The sequence below is a fragment of the Drosophila innubila genome, chromosome X (genome assembly GCF_004354385.1).
Source record: "Drosophila innubila isolate TH190305 chromosome X, UK_Dinn_1.0, whole genome shotgun sequence".
Lineage (NCBI taxonomy): Eukaryota > Metazoa > Arthropoda > Insecta > Diptera > Drosophilidae > Drosophila > Drosophila innubila.
Genome location: NC_047626.1, coordinates 22,045,302 through 22,060,489, shown reverse-complemented (window position 1 = coordinate 22,060,489; position 15,188 = coordinate 22,045,302). Strand labels below are relative to the sequence as shown.

The window sequence follows — 15,188 nt, the reverse complement described above, 5'->3', positions numbered from 1 at the left end:
TACTTGATAAATGTATATTTCAAAAATATTCCAATTGTTGCGTTTCCCTTCATCGATTATACTTTAATTTGCTATCATTGGCAATTCTGTCAAATATTTAAATTTTTTTTAAAACTAATGTATTGATGTGTATGCAGTAAGCTAAATTTTGCTTGTCTAAATTTTTCTTTGAATTAAATTTATTATTTGTATCGTAATTTTCGTCGTTTCCCATTGAAAAAACACTAAAACTACTTCGGAATTAAGTTCAGTACATTAAATACCCCAACCAAAAAAAAAAAAAAGCTGATGCCAGTAATAAATATAAATAAAGAGAATAGCGTAATTCAAAATAGCCATCAAAACGGCAACCAATCGAGCAGTAAAGGTGAAGGGAGCCTCCCGTGAGGATGGCACCACCAAATTCGCCACAACAAGTTCAAGCAAGCAGGTGACACCCTTACATCCACCCCCTCTGGTTACAAGCCAGCACAATAGTTCAGTTAGAAACTTTGACAAACATTTTGTGCAAAATATATCGGGTTAGTAGTATTAAGGGTTTATCCATTTAATCAGAAGAAATGCCTAATAACTATAAATAGTTGCTTAACACTACTCATAACTTTAATCTAATTTGAATTTTTTCTTCTCTTTTTCCAGGTAAGTTGACATTCCACCATTTATCGATAAATATCAGTTATTATAAGTGCGGGTAAGCAAGCAAACTTGTGTTAAAATTATTTTATTATAATATGCATAATATTTAAAGCCCAAAACTTATGGGCTTAAATGCATAGAAAGTTTTTGTAAATCTTTGAACAATGACGGTCGTGCTTGTTCGAAAGCTCTTGTAAAAGCTCAGACATCATTATATATTAAAATAACTGAATTTTGAATTTAAATCCAATATTATTAATATTTCTTCTAAAGTTAGAAATTATTCTACAAAAATATAACAGTTCCGGTTTGTCATTGTTTAATTAAGCTATTGTATCGTTTAAAATCGCTTTTATCTTTATCGATTGCATTTAAGACATTGCAAATTGTTATGTTGCTAAAAAACATAAAAATAACTTGAAAAATCAAAGTTATTCAAAGATCAACTTCGCTGCAATTTTTGTGTCGCATACTTTTAGGCGTTGCACGAAAATCCTCAGACAAGCTTATTTTTATACCCATTAATTAAAGCGTATATTGTATATTCGTAGAAATGTCCATAACAGGAAGAATCAACAGCCGAGTCGATATAGCCATGTCCGTCTGTCCGTTTGTGTGAGCGCCCAGATCTAAGAGACTATAAGAGATAGAGACAGACATACTTCTATTGACCCCACGCAGATCAAGTTTGTTTTACATTTTTGCCACGCCCCCGCCCCCGTAAAATGCGAAAAACCACCACACCCAATAGTTTTAAGATATAAGACTATTTTTGATAATTAACGTTATCTATTGTAGTTATCTAGCATCTGACTTAAACGCAACAAGATGGGTTAAATAGAAAGGCGGTAATGTTTTAATTTTTTTGAAGCTCCTAAAAGTATGTAAAGGGTATTCCTATTAGAGAAGAGCACGTGCCTTTTTGGGCTTCGTGTCCCGCTGGCCTCTTCAATAAATCCAAACCCGGTAGCTCCGAAAAGTCACTATTTCACAGTTTCTTCTCAAATGGATTGATAGAATTTTTTCTGTAATAATTCGCTGTTAATATCATTTCAGCATTTCTTTAATCGATTTGCATTGATATTTTTATTAAGCTTAATTTTTTACCTATCAAATGCGTTAATAAGAGGAAAAAAATATGAATCGCTAAAATTAGCATAGAAAAATGTCAGGCTTTTACATAACAAGTAAATTTCAAATTTGGTTCGATTTTGTGAAAAAAAATTAAGAGTATGGAAAACAAAATTTTAAATTTGTTTGTATTTTGGGCCGGACCGGGCCTTTTTGAAAATATGACCGGGCCGGGCTTGATAAATGAAATTCGGGCACGGGCGATCTTCAAAAACAAGGCCCGTGCCCATCTCTAAGTCCCATAGTCGGCGTCTCGACTATAGACTTTCGGACTATTTTTTATTTTTTTTTAGTTTTTGCCGAATTCACGTGTCCTTTGTGTTGTTTTGTTATTTTTTTAGTGCTGCTTTAGGTGAGTGTGTTGTTACCTAATTATAATATTCACGGCGGCGTCGACGTCGACGTCATCTAATCGAATGCTACACAAGTTACCGCAAGTCACGCTCACACACACACACCACACACACATGCAAAGCGCCGACTGCTCCCCACTCCTAGCAAGAATTTCTAGTATGCTCTCGCTTTGGCTCTCCCACTTTTTTTTTTCTTCGTCGCTCTCTCTCTCTCTCTCTTTTGTGTTGGCGCTCTTTCGCTCGCTCTCTTTCGCTCTATCTCTCTATGCAATGGTTGTGGATCAACTTGCGGTTCTTCACAACGTTCAATGCTCCAGGGCAAAAGCAACAACAGCAACAGCAAAAGAAACGCACACACACGCACATGAGAGCTTTGTTGGCGTCGGTGGCGTCGCTGCCGTCGTCGTAGCTGCGTCTGTCTCGAAGCGGCAAAATTTTTAATTCAATCGTGTTGAATCTACCGAACAGGCGTATACGTACTTTCGTCGTCGTCTCGTCTCGTCTCGTCTCGTATCGTTGTCGTCGTCTTGTCGTGTGTCTTCGTTTCGTTTTTCGTAGTCAGTCTCTTTGTCGTTTTCGATTTCGTCTTTGCACATTTCGTTTCGTTACGTCTGCATACACACACGCACACACACAAACAAACACACACATCGCCCCTTGCCCCCTCACACTCCGTTTGCCCGGAGCGCGCTAATCGTAAAAATACATGCATAAAAAAAGGCAAAAAGCAAACGAAACAGTGAGAAAATGAAATGAAATAATTATACTTAAAGTGAAACAACAAACGTTTTTTTTCCCACTTTTTTTTCGGTTAAATAAAATACTCTACTTTATTGTTGTTGTGGTAATTATTGTTAATTGTGTAGTGCAGTGTAATTCAATTATTATTTAAATAAAAAACACAGCGCAAATCTAATTTTAATTTAATTTTATTAAATTCAATATTTTTTCCATTAATTTGATTGGTTGTTGTTGTCGTTCGCTAAAAATATATATGTATGTATATGTAAAAGCAAATAGAGAGCGATATCCAATGTTAAAAAGTAAAGCTTTTATTTTATGTCAATTGAAATGTTTGGCTGCTCATCAAAATTCTCGATAAACGTATTGTGTGATCGATTAATTGGTATTTGATTGGCAATCGTTGCCGGAAAGTTCTAGAAAGCTTTGGCGTGTGCAGCCGGAAGAAGGGGGCCTGTCAGTAAGTCTGTGAATGAACGAGCTTTGCAACGATAACGCTTTTTACAATCGATTTATTTGATATGTTTCAATAAATCTTGGTCGCGAGTTCTAGAAAGTCGCTGCAAGAGTGTAACGGTAAAAGTTTCGACAGTCTGTCTATCGATGAATTTTTTAGTCGATAAACATGAAAAATTCCTCTTGGGGAGCTTTAGTCAGTCAGACAGTCAGTCAATGGACCAGCCTCTTTCAACTCTCCACACTTCTCCCACTCCCCCCTCCCCACCAATCCCCCTCTTGGCAGTCAAGCGCATTCAACACAAAAATTCATCAATGGAAAAGTTTGCAATAACGCTATCTCGCTCGCACGCCACGCAACAAGTGAGCAAAAATTAAAAAGAGAGAGAAAAAAATGAACGCCAACGTCGCAGCAGCAACAGCAGAGCGCGTCTTCAAACCAGTTTCGTTTCACATTGTTGTTGTTGTTGTTGTTGTTGTTGTTGTGCCTGTAGTTGTAGTTGGGTGGCTTTTGCTAGCGCCCTCCCCACACCCCATTCTCTCCCTCTCGCCTACTCAGCAGAGGCTGTTTGCCGATCTCTGCGGCGCACAGTGGGGTCGCAGGCCGAAAAACTTAATAAAAATAGTTTTTTTTATGAAAACGGTTGTAAAAGAAATCTTCAAAGATAACGATGCCAAAAAGTGTGCTTATATCTAATGAAATACTTGTTCACTTTTTATACCAACAATGTTTGAAAAAAAAAATCATTAAAATTATGCTGTTTTTTAACTTTGATGGAAGATAACTAACTATGGACTCTTTCCCAGTCAATTCTATAACTAAAATTGAATTTTTAAATGTAATGTTATTGGGTTAATTAAACTATTTTATATATTTAACAACAATGTTTCAAAAATGACAAAAAAAAAAAATTAATTTTTTTTTTAATTCTACACGTAAAATATGCATAGAAAATATTTTTTACCTTCGACCGACAAACCTCAATTGAATCACCCTGTGTAAGCAGTCATTTTCAAATTTTTGAAATATCTTTACTGGCTCAAAAGATATGATTTTTGCAACGCAAAATGCGAGATGATGGCCCCACTGTGCGGCGCGCCGCAACGTCGCTTTTGCGTTTGTTTATCTGCAAAAAAAAAGAGAAGTTCTTTAAGTCAGTTCGCTGCGTGAAGAGGGCAGAGAAAGAGAGTAAGAGAGTACGTGCATGCAATTTCATATTGGCGACAATGTTGAAATACACACACACACACACACTAAGGCCAACACACGGACAAGCAAGCGCATGCCTTGGGCCAAAAGTGAATTATTCATGTTGTTGCCGCTGCTGTTGTTGTTGTTGCTGTTGTCGCGTTGCCAGTGGAAAATTCCCAAAAAAAATTCGCATGAACTGGGGCCCCATCGTGTGTTGCCGGCGTTGTTGTTGTTCCTGTTGTTGCTGTTGTTGCCTCTGCTTCTCCCATCCCCCCAACCCGCTTCCCCTTACCTTGTCTACACTACACGCTCCCACAGTCAGACACAAAGCAGAAGTCAAGTCAGTCAACGTTGTTGTAGTTGCTGCTGCTGTTGCTTTTGCGCGCTCTTTCGCCTCAGTTCATTTTTTCATGTTTCTTTTTTTTTTATAAAAATAGCACAGACGAAGAAATGTTTGCTTGCAACAACAACAACAACTAGAAGAAGAAGATGAAGTAGAAGAAGAAAAGGCAACATTTCGTCTGCTGCATAATTGTTTATGCTGATTTTTTTTTATTTTTCTTATACATTTGTATGTACATATGTACGTATGTATTTGATATGCTACATCTAATAACAATAACAAATTTGCATAAGGTTTGCAAAAATTTCTCTTGTGTCGCTCTTTTTGCGTTCACTCAGTGCTCTCTTCGGACGCACACCCACGCGCAAAATGTGTCAATGGTTCAAGGCAGCGCTCTCGATCAAAAGCTTGCCAAAATATACAACAAAAAAAGCTTTCCAGCTGAGCTTTTTTGTGCGTGTGTTTGTGTGTGTGAGTGCGCTACATCTGCATAATCTCTCTCTCTGTATCTCTCTTCCTTTTGTGCAAAATGCATTGCGCTCTGTGAGTCAGATTTTTGTTTATTACGCTCTTGTTTCAATTCTCACGCGTTCCCCAAATGTGCGACTTCTGTTGCCCTTATTTTTGTTTTGTTCTTTCTTCTTTTGCTGCGTTTTATAAATATTTGCACGTATGTATGTATGTGTATGCGTATGCGTATGTGTTGTATTTATGGCATAATGACGCTAATGATGACGCCCATAAGCGTACGAATTTCAAGTTGTTTGCGATTTCTCACGCCCATTTTTGGAGCCTGCACTTTGTAAGCAAAAACCAGAAACATTTTCAAGCTGCAACAACAAACATACGATCAATAGCTTAATACGTACAGAGAAAAAAAAATCATTCTTAGATTCAAATGTAATAGCATGATTGATTTTAGCATGTATTTTTTTAAAGATATATTTACAATATTATTGTTAAATTAATACAATATGCGAATAAAATGCCAAAGACCCAACATTAAAAAAGCCAAAGAAACCTTAAATATTTGATCTAATTAAAAAAATCTCTGAAAATCAAAATATTGCTGAGAAAAGTCTTGCATGATTCAAGTATTTTGTACTTGACTTAAGAAAATCCGGGATTATCGTACTTCTGGCACCGCATTGGATTAATTTTATGCCGTTATACAGGAATTTTTTTTTTCTGTGTAGAACAACAACAAGTAAAATACACGCTTCGACAAAAACAATAAATAAAAGGGGAATTTCGTTTCTGTTGCTGCCCCTTTTTTTTGTATCTCTCTTTTATTTAACGACATTTTCCGGCGTCTGTCGACACGACATCCTCGATTCTCCTTCCTTCCCCTTTTGCATTGTTAACGTTCAATTAAAATGTGATTTTTTGTTATTTCGATGTGCAATTTCAATAAAAAGTCACATACTCCGCACACAAGGGAATGTCAAAAGAAAAAGGAACATTGCAAAATGAGTTGTTTCATTCACAGCGTTCCGATGCAAAAGGGCGCATGTGTGATACGTGATCAAAGAAAACCCTTTAAATTATGCAATATTCAAAATATGCAATTCGAAACGTATAAACACCCTGTAATTATGCAACAAAGGGTTTTTCTGGACATACAAAAAAAGTATGGAAATACTACGTATGAGTTAAACGCAGTTTACAGGGTAGCTGTTGCTCGAGTTTACAAATTTATAAGCCAACTGTGTTGGTATTTCGTTTATTTTATTTGTCTTTCATGTTCATGGCAAAGTTCATGTTAACTTTACAAGGCAGTTTAACTGCACAGCAACTTTTGACTATGATCAAGAAATCGATCACATTTCAAAGTGGAACATGAAAAAATGCGAAACATGTTTCATTTTCAAATCGGCATTTGTGGCATTCAACTGGTTTTTATTGCGATATGGGCAATGCAAGTTGCAGCAACCATTTGTTGTAGGTGAATTCATGGGTGAAAATAATTAAGTTTAAGCTACATATGTATTATAGAGACGAGGAATGGCGAAGAAGTGAAATGGATGGAGGGAGAATGGAATGGAACGTTGTCGTTGACGTTGTTGTTGATGAGGCATTTACGGAAATTTCTACGTTATTTAATTTATGCGAGAATGTGGAAAATGTTATTGAACTTTAAGAAACTCATCGGGAGAAAGGCGTTTTTCCATTTTTCAACACAAAGCACCATAAATATAAAGCTATAAAGACAGCTCTATAAATACACATTGATTAACTACGAGTACAAGTACACGAGTGTATAGTAAATATTTTATTATTATGTTGATTCGTTTAACCTTTTGCGGTTTATTAAACACAAACGATATTTTTATATATATACTATATACGTAACGATAGGCGATAAACGCTATACGATACGATATATGTACATTTGAAGTGTCTTTTGGCTTTGACTTTGGCTTGGACTGCTGTTTTTGCGGTTCTTTTGTTATTGTGTTATTTGTGAGGCCAGCGACTTTGGGCCAAAAACAGCAAAACCAGTTAAAAACAACAGCAACCCCTTACTCCACCCCCTGTTACTGCACCCCTCATCCCCCTCCACCCTCTCTACAAGGCCATCAAACAATTATTATCGCAGGCGATGGCCGTCGGCGGTGCGAAACGTTTAGAAAGTTACAGAGCTATTTCCAAGTATTTGATTGATTTGTGCGGCAAGCGACCCCCCCTTCCCAACCCCACTCCCCATTGTCGACCTCTTCTAGGTATCTGCACCTGTCAGCTACAGTTATGAATACATTAGGGTTAATGGCTTTTGGCATAAGACCACATACAAGATACTGTTAAAAATTCCATCAAGTTTAAAAAATACAAATAATTGAACAAAAAATAAATAAACAACATTAAATTGGCTTAATAATGCACTGATTTTTGGCCTTGTGCTTTGCCGTTTTCTTCCCCCATTCTACTTTATTCCGGTATGTTATTCCGGTTTATTATGCTTAATACCTTCTCTCGGGTCCAGTATCGAACCAAATAAACAATTGAGATAAAAATAGACACGATGTTTCCATTTTTATTACACCTTTCGTCCACAATTATCGCCTTTCTTGGCTATTTTTGAAATGCAAATTTGTTTAGTCGTGTGCCCAGTGTTGACTAACGTGTGGGAGAGAAGGGTAGCAGAGTAAAGAAGAGGAGAAAGGTTGCATGATTTAATTTAATTATTATCTGCGACGCGTGAAACAGATTTTGTCACATGATTCAATCTCGTTCAATCTAAGAAACTTTCCAGTCTGTTGCACAGTATAACAGTTTGTAAAATGTAGAGGGGGAACGTGCGAAATGAAACAACAAAAGACTTGCAAATATACATGTTTGTTAACATTGTCCCAAGCCAAATTAGCGTGCGGCTTATCGAAATTAGCACATCTCTAATGCAGAGTGTCATTCCTTACTGTCTCTCTCTCTCTCTCTCTCTCCCTCTCATAACTCGCTCTGTTCCTTTTTGACGAGTGCAAATTGAATTAGCACTATGGCAAAATGAAACGGACAGAGAATGAAACGAAACTACTTATGTATAATAATAACGCTCAGCGTATTGTAAATATTGCAAAATGTGAAACTCTTGGAATTGGAACAACAATTACTCGATTAACGTCATTACTGTACTTTGTCTATAGAATCTATTGATTAGCACACTTTTTAAAAGGATCTTTACCTTAAATTTTCCACTATTTGTTTCGTTTCAAGCCTATTGTGTTTCCTTTGCCAATTAGCACTTTGTTATTTATATGTCAAAAAAATATATATATAAATAAATAAATATGTGAACAATTATTTTCCGCCCTGCTCGAACTTTGTAGTTGGAGGAATCTTTGAAAAAAAATTTTAAATCGTATATTTTCCCCATTTGCCTAAACAATTAGCAGGTGTCATTTGGTAATGGGTTTCTCTCTCTCTGTCTCACTTGCCCTTGCTCTCCTCTCTTTCTTTATCTTAATATATGCGTTTCACGTGCACACGGTTTTATGATAACACGAACCACAAAGAGTATTACGTGCTACCTGAAGGGTTGATTAAGGAGGTAAGGTTACTTGGTGCAGTATTGAAAAGTACTTAGTTAAGTGTTGCGCAAGTGCAAGACAGTTACACTTGAGTAAGTGGGTCTAGTTATCTTATCTGTCTTACATATGACTCTGGGCTAATTTGAAGTTGAGTTACAATTCGTGGATGTTATCTACATATCAAACTAGGGGCAAAGCACGTGACATGTCAGTGTTGACAAATGCCTTATTAGTGCTGTGGAAACTATGTTTGAATTGTAGATTGTCATTTATTAACATGTGGAACGTAAACAACCAATGTTGTTAGACACCCTGTGAGTTGTGAGGGAGTTAAGTGATAGTTGTAGATTGTAATTAAATTTGTAGTCTTATTTAATGAGTGGATCTTAATAATTCAGTGTTGACTAAGGCTTTGACTTAATTACACAAGTGTTGTTAAACGTTTTAACTGCATTTGTTTGCCTAAATGCATTTGTGGATGCCAAGTTTAGGCTGTGGAACGTGACATTAATTACACAAGTGTTGTTAAGCGCCTAAATATCATTTGTGGATGCTAAGTTTTAGCTCTCAAGTGAATTTCGAACTTACATTTAACATTGTCTACTATCTGATGATTTTTATTTTTCTGAAATGCATTCCAAATGACAAAATAAACGTTTAATTTTCATCGTGATCTTATCACAAAATACATTTTCAAAATATTTACAGTTATTTAGCGGCAGAGTGAAAAATGAATGCTGATCAACTCCCCATTCTACCCCACCCCCAAACGTGCCACTTGTCACTTGTCGTCACAGTGATTTCTTATCAGCAAGCGAGCTGCACTCTCTGCTTGCCTATGGCTTCACATGTCTTTCTCTTTCTCTCTCTGTCTCTCTCTCTCTCTTGGCCTCTCACTCTCTGCCTTGCGCGCTCTATGTGTGCGAGTATTATTGACCTTTGTAACTAAGAAAACTTTCGTAGAAACTTTAACTTCAAAGTCGCTGTCACAGTCGCAGTCGACGTCGGCATCGCAGTTGCATTCGCAGTCGCAGTCAACGTTGCCGGTTGACGCAAATGCAACCACGCATTGCGTCATTTGACTGACATAAGCAGAGAGCAAAGAGGGTGACGAATTCAAGTGTGTGTGGGTGAGTGTGAAAAGCAAGGCAATGAGAGAGCGACGTTTTTGGCTTGCGTGAGAGAGTATCGGCATTTTGTAGTGGTTGTTGTTTTTATTGTTTTTTTTTTCTTTCTTACTTAAGTTTCTTTATTTTGGGGCGCACATGATGACGCATGGTTCAGTCATTCACGCCTTCAGCCAAAGGAGCGAGATAAAGAGAGAGAGGGAGAGAACGTGTGGTGAGTGGAGAGTGATGAGTTGAAGGGGGAGTGAGTAGTAGGCACGGCAAACTATAAATACATACGCATGTTGTGTGTTGGAATTGTGAACGCTGGGTGGTGTGGTGTGTGTGGCTTGGGAGGGGGAAGTGGTTTTACTCAGAAATTATTATGCGCTGCGTAAAAGGAAAATCAATTTTCGCTTTTTAATAGAAATATTGAACAAATTAGATGTTTTGCCTGTCTCGCTCCTACTCTACCAACCTATACACACACACACTCTCTCTCTCTCTCTCTCTTTGTATCTTTTTCTCTTTTTTTTTTGACGTTCTCTTTTGCTTTTGGTGATCGTCTCAATGCCGCACGCGACATCTACAAGTTGTTGGTATAAACACCTAAATACATACACACATACTTATGGGTCTGCAACTATGCGTGTATATGTGAGTGTAGACTTTAGTGTACACTTGTGTGTTGGTGTTGGTGTGTATGTGCCTTTAAATTGGCTGATGCAATTAATAACTCAGCTTGCGAGCTCCACAAATTCATCAACGCGAATTCAACGTACGCTTTTTTCTTGTTGTCGGGAAAGGCCACAAAAACAAACAAACACCCAACATAAACTGTAGCATACAGAGGATGGGATAAGGAAGAGAAGGGAGGGGGCATTTTACTGTGTCACAGTTTAGTCAGCATCAAGCCACGCTTACGAATCATGTTCCTTAATTCTGCTTAATATAAATCAGCCAGTAAAATTATCTTTTGGTATGCGAAAACCACAAGAGACTGTGAGGCACAGTGCTGTTGGATGGGTATTCCCCAGATAAAAATACCACACAGCCAATGCAAACCAGCTTATTTGACCCACTACTATTGCATATTACAAGTCTTGAATGAATTTATCTTTTAATGACAAGGAGTTGCAAATAAATGTTTCAACTTGAATATCACTGCGGACGGCAGTTCGCGTTAGTGACGAAAGCAGCACAAAGGGTGTTTTTATTTTATTTTATTATTATTATAAAAAAAGATAAAACAATTAAACTAAATATTTAAAAGATTCAGCAAGCTTTTCTACCACATTTTGGATTCTGAGTTTTGAATTTTGTTTAAGCTATTTAACTAATTGAATAATATGCTTTATCTAAAATTAGCTTGTAACATTTCTAGCATGGCGGAATGAATTGGAATTGAAACAGTGTCAACAATTTGCCTCATTGCATATGTTGAGCACCTAATACGCTTGCCGTTAATGGGTTAAGACGGTTAAATGCCAAATCATTCGAAAACAAAAAATAACTTGACTAACGAATGCATTTGGAATGACAATTGTTCAGCAACATATTTGAACTAGTTTTTCAATTGGATGCTTGACAACTCTTCAAGTCTGCAAGTGGGGTAATGGGAGGGGGTGGAACCACTTTTATGTGTGAGTTGAGTCATGCAAAAAAAAATTACCGTTTACATTATGTAAATAGAGAGAGTGTGGAGACAGGGATTGTTGTCTCGACTGTGTCTGTCTTTAATTCCCCATTGGCTTTTCACAAATCTTCATACTATGTATATGTAAGTACATACATACATATGTATATTGTAATGCCTGATAATTATTATCTGTTCCACCTCCTCCTCCTCTTACTCCTTGTTTTTGTTGTTTACAGTTCGTCGCTGTTTGTGTTTACGGATTTTGTTTTTGTCAATCATGCAAAACACTTATGACATGACAATAATTATAATAATAACAACAACAACATATTTTGCAGTTGCACCCCCTGCTGAACTCACTTTTCCACCCCCTCTTTCCGTATCTGTAGAGATAGAAAGTATGACATAGGAATTGTTTCAACTTTATTTTAACTATTTAATTTAACAAATAATTTAAAATACTATAATTAGAAAGTACAATTTTAAATCCGCTATTTAATTTTATTTCTTAACTTAAATATTATATACTAGTTATTTATGACATATCCTGTCTATACAATATTAATATTCAGTTTTTCAATTTAAGCTTATAATTTAATTTAATTAAAATTTTTTTAATTAAAAAAAAATTTATTGTTAAATAACATTATTTTTGTTTGCAAATGCATCTCCTACTATGGGATTCTATGTATGTAGTTTACTGCAACATGGGAAATTACTCAGGCACCACGTGCGATAATTAATCGCCCCTTTTTATCCAACACCCAATATATGTATGTATTATATAGTAAAACAGTGGCTGTGGAATTATAATATTATTTGTATTGATTAATTAACTCGAATTTTGCATTTAGCATTTCGCTTTTCACGTTTTTAGATAAGATAATTAATACGATGAAACCTTGGGTATCGTTTATGATAATGCCCCCACACACGACTGTGAAACGCCTGGAATTAATCAGGCAATCAATGCAACTTTCCTACCTGTTTCTGCTATTTATTTATTATCTAATAAAAAGAATTTATCGAAAATGCTTCTCATTAAATATTTACTTTCAATTTAATTGCATTTTGTCGTTAATTGAGGAACTTGTATAAAAATTTATCGATAACGATGAGTGCATTACATGTTTCATTGTTTATTTCATTACACTTGTATTTTTTTTTTTAGCTCTTTAATCTTCATTTTATCTTTGTTTTCTTAAATCTCTTGTTCCCTAAAATTTTAAATATGGTAAAATGGAAGTATATTAATCCATTTCCCGGTTTCATATTTCTCTTCAAGTTTGCGTACTTTGTCATTTCGTTTCCAGCGTCTGTGTTTCATTGCCAATTCGTTTTCATGTTCAATAGAGTTTAAACGAAACTAGTCTCGTGTAGTTCTCAAGTTGTTTCATTACCATTTCGTTCCATTTCATTGTATTGCATTTGATTTGAAGGTTTTTTTTGAAAATTGTCTACCTATTAAATGCACTTTATATTAATTTGGTGTTTTTCCCACACTTGTTCCAAATTTATTTCGCTTCGCTTACACAAAATACTATTGATGAGTTCAAGTGTTCTCTGTCTCAGTACAAAGTCGCATTGTTTCTAAATGTATTCATATCACGTTGTCATCAAATTGGGTTAAATAATTAACATATAATTATACTGTTAAGCATGTGTTGCTGTTGTTGTTGTTGTCTCCCTCTAAATGCTATACATTAATTGTTAAACTAAATACATATATATACAGACTTAATACATATGTATATGTGTATGTGTATGTTCACTTCCATTGCTTATAATACTCTCCACTAAAAATTATCGCATTTGGAATGTTGAAGACGCAGTTTCCTCCAATGCATCAGCCAAATGCTTTTGTTCTTCTTCTTCGTCATCATCAGCTTCTTTGTCTTGTTGTTGTTGTTGTTGCTGCTCTTGTTGTTATTTAGAACATGACAATGATAATACTTAAGTACAGTCAAGTCATACACTGCCTGAAAAATTAAGTCTACAAATCGCGTGTTTTGCATTAATTTTTCCTCTTTTTTTTTTTTTTGTAATTTTCTTATTAGACCCCAACAACTTTTTTTTGTTTTCATAATTCGTGGAAGCCAACGCGCAATAATTATGTGTGTGGATCGTTAATGGATGGTTATACATACATACGTGTGCAAAATAATAAGAACACCTTCAAACAGAGCATATTCGGTGAGATGTTAGGAAGCAGAAAAATCGCTTGTATAAAGTCCAGATAGGTCAAATAATCTGAAATAATGAGGTAGATTTTTTCATAATTAATATTAGAGCCACGGTTGCCACACTTGGCGATTTTGCGCCAAAACTGGCTCCTTTTTTCCCAGTTGGCGCAATGACACTTTTTTATTGGAATTGGCTCTTTTTTGGTTTATTTAATTAAGAGTTTTTTGAAAACTATTAAGAATGTAATTTAGATCTATATTTTTTTGCTCCCAATAAAAATAATAAGAGATGATATAAGAAAAATGTATTTAAATAATGTTATTGGACATATGTATATTATGCTGTTCTTATTTTTTTGCGCACGTCTGTAATAATAATATTGTAGAATGTGAAATATTCTTTTTTCCTTTCTCGGCGACGTCAGTCCGTCAGGCGCTTAAGTCAAAGCAGCGCACGTCAAACTAGGCAACGTCGACGGCGACGCCGACGCTGACGCCGACAGCACTGTTGGTGTCGTCTCTTATGCATTGTTGTGGTCAATTTCGTCGTATTGTCTTTCCGCCCTTCTTCTTTGCACCAATTGACTTGGTTTTTTATGCCTTGCCTTTTTTCGTTGTTGTTGTTGTTCTTGTTGTTGTCCTATTATTGTCATCATCTTGTTGTCTTTATCGATTTGCGTGCCACACACATACACACGCACACAAATACAGGGGTATTTGTTGTCATTTGTCAACTGTTTGCATGCTTAAGAAACTAACGGCATCAGTTGTAGTTTTTGTTATAGCCAAGCTCCATTTGTTGTTCCCCAATACTCGTAATCTGTGGACTTAAGTCTCCTCTTCTTCCTTCTCTTTTTCAATTACTTAACAAGGACCAATCCCTTTTATATCGAGCTATTCATGCAAATATTCCAAAAGTTGTTCAACTTTTTAGTTTCTTGGAAATTCACTTGACTGAGTCTTGAGAATACTTTTTTCCATTGAATTATAGTCCAGTCGAATTCTTTGAATAGTTTTTTGTAATTCTAATAATTTCTTGTAAATATTTATTATGAATATATATTTCTTGCCGTTTCTAGTGTTTCTTTTTATTTTTTTGTTTTAAAATATTGGCTTTTCCTGTGATTTTGGAAAAGTTTTTTGTACTTCTTAAAGTTTCTTTCAGTTGTTTCTTTAAAATTTTAGAAATAGTAGGACTTCAAGACTGTTTTTAAAGGTTTCTTTGTGAATATGTATATGACATTATATTAAGTAAATTCTAATAGATTTTTATATTTCCGGTAGTTTCTTAGGAGAACAATATCAATGAATAAGCTTATCAGATCATGTTTTTTAAATTATCTCTAATCAACTGTCTATGTATGTAATTCTTCTCAAATATCA

The 15,188-nt window shown here is 35.6% G+C and overlaps 1 protein-coding gene across 1 annotated transcript in view; it reads left to right on the top strand.

Moving 5' to 3' along the window:
• The window catches only part of LOC117779961 (protein kinase shaggy), a 51,455-nt gene that overhangs the window by 4,977 nt on the left and 31,290 nt on the right, over positions 1–15,188 (top strand). The window lies entirely within an intron of this gene.